The sequence below is a fragment of the Coturnix japonica genome, chromosome 16, assembly GCF_054131305.1.
Source record: "Coturnix japonica strain WE chromosome 16, WE-NBRP24, whole genome shotgun sequence".
Classification (NCBI taxonomy): domain Eukaryota; kingdom Metazoa; phylum Chordata; class Aves; order Galliformes; family Phasianidae; genus Coturnix; species Coturnix japonica.
In genome coordinates, this window is record NC_140678.1 from 4,787,200 (window position 1) to 4,801,661 (window position 14,462).

General features: G+C 46.3%; 1 long non-coding RNA gene across 1 annotated transcript in view; it reads left to right on the plus strand.

Moving 5' to 3' along the window:
* LOC146758216 (uncharacterized) overlaps positions 1 to 14,462 on the plus strand; it is a 233,032-nt gene that overhangs the window by 23,696 nt on the left and 194,874 nt on the right. The gene's annotated exons all lie outside the window — the stretch shown is intronic.

The following is a 14,462-nucleotide window of genomic DNA, read 5'->3' on the forward strand; positions in this document are numbered from 1 at the left end:
CAGCACTCCATTGCTACAGTCAGTAGCCAGCAATACGAACAGCTGTATCAGAGCAGGTCTCCTTCTTGGCACTGCCGAAACATGAGGGCCACTTCAGAGCAGGACCAGAGAACTGGAGGCCTCTTCCAAAGCTGGTGTAAGGAATATACCTCAGGAGCTGCTCCCTGAGAAGACCTCGAGATCTTCTGGTGCTTTTCACTGCCTGACTGGGTCAGTTTCAGGAGTTCTAAGGAGATCTGTAAGGGACTCAGGGCAGCGCTGTGGTTTAGAATTTGTTGGGTTAAACCTATTTACTAAGACAGAGAAAATGCGCTGATTATGAATATGACATCCATATATACTTATGTATATATATGTGTACATAAAAATATATTTATATACACATAAAATATATGCATATAAATATATTTACATACATAAAATAAATATATACATTTATATATGTGTGTGTGTGTGTTTGTGTTTACATACAGTTTATTTTCACATATATATAATATATGCAGTTGCAAAAATATATGCACAGATACTTATATGCCTCCCAACATGTCCAAAATGTCAGTGGTGGTTGAACCCAGCTGGTGGCTCAGCTGCACACAGTGCTTTGTTCACTGCCCCTTATCAGTGGGATAGGGAAGAGAATAGGTAAAAAAAGTACAATTTGTGTGTTGAAATGAAACTATTTACTAAGAGAGATAAAAGGAGAGGTGTAATAGTTATCATAATATGTCCATTTATATGGAATAGTATGTAACAACTGATGCACAAGAACACACTCAGCACCACCAGACTGATGCCCAGCTGGGCCCTGGGCAGTCAAGAGACTGAGATGAACTTCCACCCCTTTAAGTACAATTTCTGCTTCCTGTCAGGTGGTACAGAATGTCCATTTGGCCACTTTCAGTCATCTCACCTCACTTTGTTCCCTCCCAGTTCCATCTGCCCTCCACTGGCCATGGCCTTGGCTCTGCTGTACAACACTGCTTAGCAGCAGCTGTAAACATCAGTGTTATCAGCATTGTTTTTCTTCTAGAACCAAAACACTGCAATAGAGCAGACAGTCTGAAGAAAACAATTCCATCCCAGCTGTAACACAGATTCCTGCCTGTCCCCTCTTCTTGTTCTTCCTGATCAGGAAGCAAGGAACAGAATCTGACGCTCTCCTCTCTGAGCCCTTTTCATCAGTTCTCATCTGGCTCCTCTGCCATCCCCAGGCAGAGCTCAGTGCCCTCTCATGGATGGCAGCCTTTCCTCTTCTTCCTTGCCCATCCATCATGCAGAGTCTGTACCCCATTTGCTACAGTACAGAGCTGAGAATCAACCCACCATGTCTCTGTGAACCAAATAAGACCCTAGGCCTGCAAAGGCACAGAGATTTGGATTTAGCTGAGTGAATGTTTGTGGTCCTCTCATTAGTGTAAAGACTCTTCAGAAAGCATCCCATTCCAGAAGCATGTTTTGATTTTGCCTGGCTGGGCCTTGCATCTACACCATGGTACTGGTGTTCAGAAGGTGGCACACAGGTACGAGACCTATTGTGGAGCTCACAGTTGTCCAGTGAACATTGTCACTACCCAGGGCATGTCTTTACTGAAGGTCCTCAGCTGCATTTGCCAGCTGGCTGGGGGTGTGCTGGAGACCCAAGGGAACTGCCATTCTGTTGTAATACAAGAAGAATTTTACAGAGCAGCAGCCATGGATCAAGATAAGCACTTTACAGAGCAGCAGCTGTGGAGCAGGTTAAACAGCATGAGAACCAAGGACACCTCTAGCAAAAGAATGAAAGGCTCGTGGCTTTGAAGCAGAGTTTTAGGGTTCTTATTGCAGAAGTTTTCTTCCAGTTAGTGCATGTGATTTTTGAACACCCTTGTTTGTTTGCTATTAAAGTATGGCTTTTCAGGCAATAGATGGACACAGCTATATTGGTGTGTGGTTGTTTGTCCTAGAACGCTGACTTTTGCCTTCAGGTTCGCCAGCACGTGGGGGCATGCAATGTCATGGGATTTAACTCTTAAACACTTGTGGGATCCCGCAAAACTAAGCCAGTATTTGAGTCAGGGATGGTGCAGCCTAGATAGATCTAAGGGGGTACGACTTATTTGGGGCTTGGCTTGTACTTACCGTGCTCTATATAACACCGTACCGAAAAGAGTTTATGAGCTGAGGTTCAAGCCAAAAAGGAAATCCCCAAGTCAATTTTGATCAGTCACAGGAGGCACCAGTAACAATATCAGTTGCCCCTGTGGAAGGCAAAAAATGGAAATGGATGTCCTCACGTCTAGAACAGAAAAAAGAAGTGGAGGAGGAGGCAACAGAAGATCCAGGTGACAGGTCTGGATCAGCACCGAGAAAGGCAAAAGGAAAAGTTAAGAGGCATGAAGAAGAGAGTGATGAGGAGGAAATCTCTATTACTGTTTGTCGACCCCTGAAGATGACTGAAATCCAGGGCGTAAGAAAGGAGTTCACACGGCACCAGAATGAATCTCTTGTTACCTGGTTGCTTCGCAGTTGGGACAGCTGGGATGGTAGCTTGTTGTGACATGACAGGACCTTCCCCATATTCTGGAAGAATCTTAGTGACGTGTAATACAGTGGGTGTAGACGAAAAGGTATAGGTTATATAAGGATGTGTCTGTTTCAGTAAATCGCCATTTTGCCACTTCGTCCCCTTGGTGTCACTTGGTAATTGGCCTAGCTGCTGCTTCAGTTGAAGGCGAGAGATCGTAAAGCCATTAACAATCGTAAAGCCTTCATGTTATCATAAAAAATCTCAGCTATTAGACACACGCGCTTTCCAGCTTGAGCAAGGAACAACAGTACGATAGCACTGCGTGTTTCCATGTGGCATTACCTACGTGACCACAGAGAAGACATGAGGAAGTGGCGTGACCAGCCTACTCCTGTACTACGAGCACGGGTGAGTGAACTACAAAACAGACCAACCACCAGTAGGGCTGCTCCAGTTATCACAGGTAAGCAATAGAGGGGCCCTGCCCACAGTAAAGGGAGTGGAAGGGATAATAGAGTTTACGGACTGTGTGGATTTGATGGCCTGGCACATCAGAACCACAGAAATATAAGGCACTGGTGGATACCGGTGCACAGTGCACCCTAATGCCCTCCAGTCATGAAGGGACAGAATCAATCCATATTTCTGGAGTGACTGGGGTCTCTCAAGAATTGACTGTGCTGGAGGCTGAAATAAGCCTCACTGGCAAAGACTGGAAAAAACATCCTATGTGACTGGCTCAGGGGCTCCATGTATACTGGGTATTGATTACCTCAGAAGGGGGCATTTCAAGGATCCTAAGGGGTATCACTGGGCCATTGGAATAGCTGCTGTAGATATGGACAACATTAAGCAGCTGTTAGTTTTGCCTGGCCTGTCAGAGGACCTGTCTGTTGTGGGGCAGCTACGAGTAAAAATAAAAGAGCAGCAGGTACCGATTGCTACAAAGACAGTGCTCAGATGGCAGTATCGCACCAACAGGGATTCCTTGCTCCCCATTCTTAATTTGATTCATGAGTTGGAGAATCAGGGAGTGATCAGTAAAACTCACTCACCTTTTAACAGCCCCATATGGCCAGTGCGTAAAGCCAGTGGAGAATGGAGGCTAACAGTAGACTACCATGGCCTGAATGAGGTCACACCCCCACTGAGTGCTGCTGTGCCAAAGAGCAAGGAATTCAAATTCTTCTATGAGCCAGTTTTGCTATTTAAGCGAAGCAAAGTAAAAGGACCTGTCCAGGAAATTCAGTTCCTAGGTGTAAAGTGACAGGATGGACGTCCTCACATCCCATCAGATGTGATCGACAAAATCACTGCCATGTCTCCACCAACTAACAAGAAAGAGACACAGTCTTTCCTGGGTGTAGTGGGCCTGTGCAGTATGCACGTTCCAAAAAACTGCCTCATTGTAAGCCCCCTTTCTCAGGTGACGCAGAAGAAGAATGATTTTGCATGGGGCCCTGAACAGCAGCGGGCTTTTGAACAGATTAAACAAGAGATACCCAGTGCCGTGGCCCTGGGGCCAGTATGGACAGGACAGGATGTAATGAACATCCTCTATACTGCTGCTGGGGAGAAAGGTCCTGCCTGGAGTTTGTGACAAAGAGCCTCAGGAGAGACCCGAGGCCGACCCCTGGGTTTCTGGAGTCGAGCATATAAAGGGTCTGAGGAGTGCTACACTCCGACTGAGAAGGAGATCTTAGCTGCGTATGAGGGGGTTCTAGCTGCTTCTGAAGTAGTTGGGACAGAGGTTCAAATTCTTCTAGCACCTCGCTTGCCAGCAATAAACTGGATGTTTAAAGGAGAGTTTCCCTCCACCCATCATGCTACCGATGCCACCTGGAGCAAGTGGATTGCGCTGATTACACAATGAGCGCGGATGGGGAACCTCAATCTTCCAGGAATTTTAGAGGTGATCATGGACTGGCCTGAAGGTAAAAAGTTTGGAACATCACCAGCAGAAAAGTTATCACGTGCTAAATAGGCCCCACCATACAACAAACTTCCAGGGGCTGCTGAATTGTGGAAAGACATTGCTGCTCAAACAAAAGATATGGTTGTAAAGGTGTACCACGTGGATGCACACGTGCCCAAGAGTCGGGCTACCATCAGGTAGATTGAGCTGCCAGAATTGAGGTGGCTCAAATAGATTTGGACGCTCAGAATAAGGGAGAGCTATTTCTAGCCCGCTAAGCCCATGAGACCTCGGGCCATGAAGGAAGAGATGAGACATAATCATGGGCTAGAAACCAAGGGGTGGACTTAACTATGGATGCTATTGCACAGATTATTCATGACTGTGAAACCATGTGCCATGATTAAACAAGAGGATGAAACCTCTCTGGGAGGAAGGATGATGGCAAAAGTATAGATACGGGGAGGTATGGCAGGTTGATTATATCAGTGCAGTGGTGTTATGTGCTTACCATGATGGAGGCAACCACTGGGTGGCTTGAAACATATGCAGTACCCCATGCTGCTGCTTGAAACACCGTATTAGGTCTTGAGAAACAAGTCCTGTGGCGACATGGCACCACAGAAAGAGTCTGATAATGGGACACATTCAAAAATTCCCTTATTAATACGTGGACCAAAGATCATGGCACTGAGTGGATTAATCATATCCCCTACCATGCACCAGCTTCAGGTAAAATTGAACAATACAATGGGGTGCTGAAAACTATGTTGAAAGCAATGGGTGGTGGAACATTTAAGCACTGGGAAAAGCAACTGGCTGAAGCCACCTGGTTGGTCAATACTAGAGATCTGTCAATTGTGATGGTCCTACCCAATCCAGCCCCCTACACACTATAGAGGGAGATAAGGTCCCTGTTGTACATGTAAAGAACATGTTGGGAAAAGCTGTTTGGGTCCTTCCAGCTTCTGGATAGGGAAAACCTGTCCATGGAACTGCTTTTACCCAGGGACCTGGGTGCTCTTGGTGGGTGGTGCAGAAGGATGGGGATGTTCAGTGTGTACCACAAGGGAATTTGATGCTGGGGGAGTGTAGTCAGTAGTTCTATGTATATATATGTATATAAGCCTGTGTGTGTAATGCATTTTAATTACTGTTTATTTGTATATAGATATATTTTCTAAGCAAGATTTAGTGATGTCCAGTAAGGGGTGGAATGTCATGGTTTTGTAATTTTTCCTATTGCTACTCCACATATCACAATTAGTAAAACAACATTTACTTCTTTGGTCTTTGCTGCTGCTGTTTCTTTCCTTGTGCCAAACTCCCATCTCGCTACCCTGCTCCCATTTCCCTTCCCATTTGCTTGGGGGCCAGGGACCCGCAGGCCCACTGCCCTCTCTGTCACGGACAAAGACTGATCTAGATAACTCCATGACAGTGCTAGCAAGGAAACCAGCCCCTACACAGCAGTTCATATTGCTGGCTACTGACTGCTGTCCTGGAGTGCTGCTGTAGAGACAACAGGACTGTTGTCAGACACACAAGACCTTCAGGCCTGCACAAATGAGAGGACCTGAGAGCACTGTCGCCGTGTAAATGGAGCAGGATTGAAAAGAGCACGTTGTGCTGCAGTCTGTGGCTGTACATCCCCAAGACCCAGACAAGGTAGGAAGAGAGAAGAGCTAAGGAAATGTCTATTTTTAAAGCTTTTTATTTATCTTTTAACCTGTTCAGGGAAGCAGGTTCCATGTTTACATGAGCTCCTGGAGAAAGAAAATGGAAATTAGGGAGGGAAGAAGTAGAGAAATAAATTGCAACTTATATGTAGATTACTGTATCACAAAAAATAAAAAATACAAACATGAATAAAACATAATGAACTACCACTGGGAATTGTGTGAAGAAGATGTGCAATTTACGGAAGCTGGAAAATCTTGTTCTGAAACACCTTCCTGAGAGCGTTCTTGATCTCCCTGTTTCTCATGCTATAGATGAGGGGGTTCAGAGTTGGAGGAACTACCGAGTAGAGAACTGCCACCATCAGGTCCACGGATGGGGAGAAGATGAAGGGGGGCTTCAGGTAGGCATAGAAGACAGTGCTGAGAAAGAAGGAGACCACAACCAGGTGAGGGAGGCTTTGTGCTGTCCCTGCTCAGAGGGCATCCAAAGAACAGCCAGGAAGATCTGCACATAGGACACAACTATGGAAACAAAGAACCCAAAGACTAAGCAGGCAACAAAAATGGAAAACACAACTTCCCTGAGATTTGATTCTGAGCAGGAGAGCTTGAGGATCTGGGGGACTTCACAGAAAAACTGGTTGACAACATTCCCTTGGCAGAGAGGCAGTGAAAACGTACTAGCAGTGTGTCAGAGAACCCCAGTGCCACAGGCAGCTGCTGCCATGGTGGCACAAGCTCTGCTGTCCATCCGGGTCCCATAGTGCAGGGGCTTGCAGATGGCAATGTAGCGGTCATAGGACATGATGGTGAGAAGGGACAACTCTGCTGAGATGAAGAAGAAAAAGAAAAAGACCTGTGCAACACATTCTGCATAGGAGATGGCCCTGGTGTCCCAGAGGGTGTTGGCCAAGGATTTGGGGACAGTGGTGGAGATGCAGCCCAGGTCAAGCAGGGCCAGGTTGAGGAGGAAGAATTACATGGGGGTGTGCAGGCAGCGGTTGCATGATACGGCTGTGCTGATGAGACCGTTGCCCAGGAGGTCAGCCAGGTAGATGCCCAGGAAGAGCCAGAAGAGCAGGAGCTGCAGTTGCCGTGTGTCTGCCAATGGCAGCAGGAGGAACTCACTGATGGAGATGCTGTTGGGCATCTGCAGATACCGAGCTTGGAGTCCTGATCAGAGTGCAGAAGATAATGACAATTCCAGACCATTCTCAGAGACACTCCTTCTGCTATACTGTCATGGTTTAATAATTTTTTAATTTTGCTATCAGTATTCCACATCACAACATCATATAAAGCATGAATAATTTTACTGAATCTGCAACTTATAGAAGAAGACTATATCTCCCAGAGAACAACACAATAGGTCACAGGACCTGGACTCTATATTAACTCGGTCGCAGAACAGACTGACGTCTTTCGAGTTCTGGTGTTCAGGGGAGTGTGTGAGAGCCTTCAGCCGTCTCGCCTAGATTTCACAGTAGGCCTCTCGGTTACGGGACTCATTCTCTCTCCTATTTTGCTTGATTCGTTAGCTCAATTTTCAATTATATTGTATTATATTGTGTTATCCTGTATTTCGATATAGTATTTAGTAAATAAGTGTGCCTCCTTAGATCGTTGCCGCTGTTTTGTTTTCCTAATTAACTTTTTCCTTTCGGCCTAGGGCCCCTGCGGTGCCCACGGCCCCTGTCACAGACGCAGGTGGATTTTTTTTTCATTCAAACCGTGACAGATTTTGGTGGAGAATGCGGGCACACTGAGTTGCTGTTTTTTCTGTGTTTTCTTCTGTTGCTCTTTTAGCTTTTAACAGAGCTACGAGTTTTTTTCCCTGTTAAGGAGCTATCTTAGGTTTGCGATTCTGCACCTGTGAGCTTGACCTTGAAAGTCCAGGCGGACTGCCAATAATCCGGGATATTTTATAAACACTACCGAGCTTTGTTTTCTTTTACTTTTTTTCTCTCTTTTGAAGAAAAAAAAGAAAAAAGAAAAGGAAAAAAAAAAAATTTTCCTCTAGTAAATTTGTTCTACCAGGGACTGCATTTCATTAGTTCCTCTTCTGTGATGCTCCAAACATATTAGAGCATGTTTAAGCTAGCCACTTTTTCCTATGGAGTTGTAAACACGTATAATGATTTGAAAGCATGGTTAGCAACGCTTACTTGGTATCTGTATGCAGCTCCAGAGGGAGCAACTAATGCAACCAATAGTTCAGGAATGGTGGTTTTTGAGCGTGCTCCTCCTTTTTTCTTTGCATCCTTTAAGCAGTCTTCGAATGAACAGTTGTCCCAGTGGACCACACTGTCAACTGTGTCAACCTCCCTGCACTTACTGTCTGTTATTGTAATAATCTTACTCAGTATCTGTATTTATAACATCAGGAGGAATTCTTCCCTAGAATCAGAGAATACTGAATGGCAGGGAGTGTGGAGAGACTTTGGAGAGACTTTTAGAGGACAGACATCTCTAGTGTCATGGAGCTTTACTCCAGAACACTTAAAGAATCCTGAGAGTTTGGCTGCATATTTGAGACAGGAATGTTGTGGCTCAGGCAGATCTAAGGAGGCACAAATGACTTGGGGCCTAGCTAATGCTTATCGGGCCTTATTCAATACCATTCCTGAGAGGAAAGATTTTGAGGTTGAGAGAGAGAGTCTCAGGGCCGAGAATGAGAGTATGCAATCCAAACTCGACACCCTCCGGTCCGAGCATAACGTCCTTTAGTCCGGGTACAACGCTCTCCAGACCGAGCACAACGCCCTTCGGTCAGAGCACAGTGCCCTTCGGTCTGAGTGTAACATCCTCCGGTCAGAGCACAACGCCCTCCAGTCTGGGTACAATACTCTCCAGTCCAAGTACAACACCCTCCAGTCTGAGCGCAGCACCTTCCAGCCCAAGCATGATGCCTTCCAACCCAATTGCAACACCTTCCAGTCTGAGCACAACACTCTTCAGTCCGAGCACAATGCCCTCCGGACCAAGCACAACACTCTCCAGACTGAGCACAATGCCCTCCAATCTGGGTACAACACTCTCCAGACTGAGCACAATGCCCTCCGGTCTGGGTACAACACTCTCCAGACTGAGCACAACACCCTCCAGTCTGGGTACAACACTCTCCAGACAGAGCACAATGCCCTCCGGTCCAGGTACAACACTCTCAAGTCCAAGTATGACGCCGTCCAGTCTGAGCACGGCACCGTCCAGCCCAAGCACGATGCCTCCCAACCCAATTGCGACACCCTCCAGTCGGAGCATAACACTCTTCAGGCTGAGCATAACACCCTCCAGTCCGAGCACAACACTCTCCAGACTGAGCACAGTGCCCTCCGGTCTGGGTACAACACTCTCCAGTCCAACTACGACAGCCTCCAGACTGAGCTCGGTGCCGTCCAGTTTGAGCGGAATGCACTCCGAGACCAGCTATGTGCCCTCCGGGGTGAGCTGAATGTATTTAACCAACTACCAGGGACACATGTAGTCCAATCTGACCAGCCATTGGGGGCACATGTAGTCCAATTTGGCCAGCCACTAGGGGTGCATGTAGTCCAATTTGACCAGCCAGCGGGGGCACATGTAGTCCAATCTGACCAGCCACCGGGGGCACATGTAGTCCAATTGGACCAACCATCGGGGACACCAGATACAATGTTGGTTGCCCCTGTAAGAGGGCGAAAGACAAAACGAGTTTCAACTCAGTTAGAGAAACTGCAGAAGGAGTTGGAAGAGCGGAGGGAGTTAGTAGAGCAGGACTCAGGAGAGCAGGGGGAGTCAGAAGACCAGAGGAGGTTGGAGGAGCAGAGGATGTTAGAGGGGTATAAGAAGATGTTAGAGGAGCAGAAGTTAGAGGAGCAGAGGAAGTAAGGAGAGAGGAAAAAGAAGGAGGGTTACCTGGAGGAAATAACACAAGCATCAGGGTCAGTGTCAGAAGAGGAGCCAAAAGCTAGATTTTCTTTACTAGAATTTCTCGAGTCCAAACTTAGAGATGGGGTAGCCGCATCGACACAGCTGCCACCATCACCACCCGGGACTCTTGATAGAGCAAAAGATGAGCAAAGTATTACGACCATTATTGATCGATCTTTTAAAATGAGTGAAATTCGAGATCTAAGAAAGGATTTCACACGTCAGCCAAAAGAACATATGGTCACTTGGTTACTTTGCTGCTGGGATAATGGTGCCAACAGTGCGTGGCTTGATGGCAGCGAAGCTCGGCAACTGGGTAGCATTTCCAAGGACTCACGTGTGGACAGAGGTATTGGCACATGCCAAAATTGGTCCTACACCCTCTGGAAGCGGATGTTGATAGCAGTAAGAGATAGATTCCCTTTTAAACGGGACTTGGAGCCTGAGAAAAAGAAATGGACAGATATAGAGAAAGGTATCCAATTTTTGAGGGAAAGTGCTCTGGTGGAAATGCTATACAGCCCCAGTTCAATCATAACGATCCAAACCAATTACATGATCCTGAAACAGTTCGCGTTCCACGACAAATGTGGCGTGACTTTAAAAGTCAGCTCCAGAAAATCATGCCAGTGCACTTGCATTAGTATATGGTAAAGGGGAAAGGAAACCCCTTGTGAATGAACTAATTAGCAGACTTCAGGAACTTGAATTATTTATAAGCGCTACAGAAGTTAATCTGTATACTTCAGCCATTGTCAAAATAGTGGAAAGATTAAACAAAATGGAGGGAACACAAAGTGATATTATTGACAAACTGGCTAATGTGCCTGATGTAGATGAATCCACGGTGGTACCAGATGATGGAGACCAGGATTTCCACGATCGCCTATTGAGAAAGCTAAACAACATGAGTTCCTCTCGACCTGTATCATCGAAAATCTCAACCATAAAAAAGAGACGTCCTCGTATTCAAGCAAATGACAACAATAAGACACCTCGTATTCAAGCAAATGACAACAATAAGACTACACGTCTTGCCTTGTTGTTTTTCCTCTGTAGTCATGGGGAGGACATGAAGAAGTGGTGTAATTCATCCACTTCTGCACTTCAGGCACGAGTGAAAGAATTACAATGCAAAACAACCACCAGGGTGAACTCTTCCAAGAAGGGGAGAGTTCCAGTTGCTGCAAGCCACCGAGGTAAACAATAGAGGGGCCCTACCCCCAGCCAGTGTGGGGGAAAAGGGACAATAGAGTGTACTGGACTGTGTGGATTAAGTGGCCTGGCACATCTCGACCACAGAAATATAAAACCTTGGTAGACACTGGTGCACAATGCACCCTAATGCCCTCAAGTCACCAAGGGACACAACCAATATATATCCATGGAGTGACTGCGGGTTCCCAAGAATTGACTATGTTGGAGGCCGAAATAAGCCTCACTGGTAAAAACTGGCAAAGGCACCCTATTGTGACTGGTCCAGAGGCTCCATGTATACTGGGAATCAATTACCTTAGGATGGGATAATTTAAGGATCCCAAGGGGTATCGATGGGCCTTTGGGATAACTGCTGTTAACACAAATGGTGTTAAGCAGCTGTAAACTTTACCTGGTCTGTCAGATGATCCTTCTGCTGTGGGGTTGCTCCAGGTAAAAGACCAAGAGGTACCAATTGCCACCAGAGTGGTTCACAGACGGCAGTACCGCAGCAATAGGGACTCATTGCTCCCCATTCACAAGCTAATTCGCCAATTAGAGATTCAGGGAGTGATCAGCAAAACTCACTCGCCTTTTAACAGCCCCATATGGCCAGTGCGTAAAACCAGTGGGGAATGGAGGCTGATGGTAGATTACCGTGGCCTGTATGAAGTCACACCTCCATTAAGTGCTGCTGTACCAGACATGCTAGAACTCCAGTATGAATTGGAGTCAAAAGAAGCTAGGTGGTATGCCACCACTGACATTGCTAATGCCTTCTTTTCCATCCCATTGGCTGCAAAATGTAGGCCACAGTTTGCTTTTACCTGGAGAGGTATTCAGTACACCTGGAACCGTTTACCTCAAGGGTGGAAGCACAGCCCAACAATTTGCCATGGATTGATCCAAGCTGTCTTGGAACAGGGTAATGCTCCTGAGCACTTGCAGTATATTGATGATATTGTAGTGTGAGGCCATACAGTAGCAGAAGTTTTCAAGAAAGGGAAACAGATAATCCAAATTCTTTTGCAAGCTGGTTTTGCCATTAAGCGCAGCAAGGTGAAGGGGCCTGCCCAGGAAATCCAGTTCTTAGGTATAAAATGGCAAGATGGACGTCGTCACATCCCAGCAGATGTGATTGACAAAATCACTGCATGTCTCCACCCACCAACAAGACAGAGACCCAATCTTTTCTGGGAGTAGTGGGCTTTTGGAGAATGCATGTCCCAAACTACAGCCACATAGTGAGCCCCCTCTATCAGGTAACATGAAAGAAGAATAATTTCTCATGGGGTCCTGAGCAGCAGCAAACTTTTGAGCAGATTAAACAAGAAATAGCCCGTGCCGTGGCCTTGAAGCCAGTACGGACGGGACAGGATGTGAAGAACATACTCTACACTGCTGCTGGAGAGAAAGGTCCCACCTGGAGTTTGTGGCAAAGAGCCTCAGGAGAGACCCAAGGCCAACCCCTAGGATTTTGGAGTCGAGCATATAAAGGGTCTGAGGAGCGCTACACTCTGACTGAGAAGGAGATCTTAGCTGCGTATGAGGGGGTTTGGGCTGCTTCTGAAGTAGTTGGGACAGAGGTTCAACTTCTTCTAGCACCTCACTTGCCAGTAATAAACTGGATGTTTAAAGGACAGGTTCCCTCCACCCATCATGCTACTGATGCCACTTGGAGTAAGTGGGTTTCATTAATTACTCAACGAGCTCGAATGGGAAAACTCAGCCGTCCTGGAATTCTAGAAGTGATCATGGACTGGCCTGAGAGTAGAAAAATTGAAACACCACCTACAGAAGAGGTATCACGTGCTAAAGAGGCACCACCATACAATGAGCTACCAGAAAACGAAATTTGCCCTATTCACAGATGGATCATGTCGTATTGTAGGGAAGCATCGCAGATGGAAAGCTGCTGTGTGGAGCCCCACATGACAAGTTGCAGAGGCCACTGAAGGTAAAGGAGAATCAAGTCAATTTGCAGAGGTAAAGGCTGTTCAGCTGGCTTTAGATGTGTCTGAACGGGAGAGGTGGCCAATGCTTCATCTTTATAGTGATTCATGGATGGTGGCAAATGCCTTATGGGGGTGGTTGCAACAGTGGGAAGATGATAATTGGCAACGAAACCGTAAACCTGTTTGGGCTGCGGAACTGTGGAAAGACATTGCTGCCCAAATAAGGAAAAATTGAGGTGGTTCAAAGAGACTTGGAATAGCAGAACAAGGGTGAATTATTTCTGGCTCGGTGGGCCCACGAGACTTCAGGTCATCAAGGAAGGGATGCAACATATAAGTGGGCCAGAGACCAAGGGGTGGACTTAACTTTGGACGCTATTGCTCAGGTTATTCATGACTGTGAAACATGCGCCATAATTAAACAAGCCAAGGGGATGAAACCTTTCTGGGGGGAAGGGCGATGGCATAAGTATAAATATGGAGAGGCATGGCAGGTTGATTATATCACCTTGCCACGATCTTGCAATGGTAAGCGTTATGTACTCACCATGGTGGAGGCAACCACTGGGTGGCTCAAAACATACGCAGTACCCCATGCTACCGCCCGAAACACCATATTAGGGTTGGAAAAGCAAATCCTGTGGCGGCATGGCACTCCAGAAAGAATTGAATCAGATAATGGGACCCATTTTAAAAATTCTCTTGTAACCACTTGGGCCAAAAATCATGGCATTGAGTGGATTTACCATATTCCCTATCATGCACCAGCTTCTGGTAAGATTGAACGATTCAATGGGTTGTTGAAAACTATGTTGAAAGCAATGGGTGGCAGAACGTATAAAAATTGGGAGAACCATTTAGCAGTAGCCACCTGGTTGGTCAACACTCGAGGATCTAGTAATCGTAATGGTCCTAACCAATTCAGCTCCCTACGTACCGTGGAGGGAGATAAGGTTCCTGTAGTACACATAAAGAGTGTGTTGGGAAAAACAGTTTGGGTCCTTCCAGCGTCTGGAAAAGGCAAACCTCTCCGGGGTACTGCCTTTGCCCAGGGACCTGGGTGCACGTGGTGGGTGATGGACAAAAATGGGAATGTCTAACGTGTACCACAATGGAATTTGATGTTGGGGGAATGCATCCAATTATTTCTTGTGGATATATAGGTAGAGTCTCAGAAAATATTTGACGAATGATCAATTAGGTACAGGACTTTAGATAGAGTGGATTAATGTTAAGGAAACACTTTTTCTCTATATACCTTAATTAGGCATTCTGTAAGCAAGTTTTCCATGTGGACT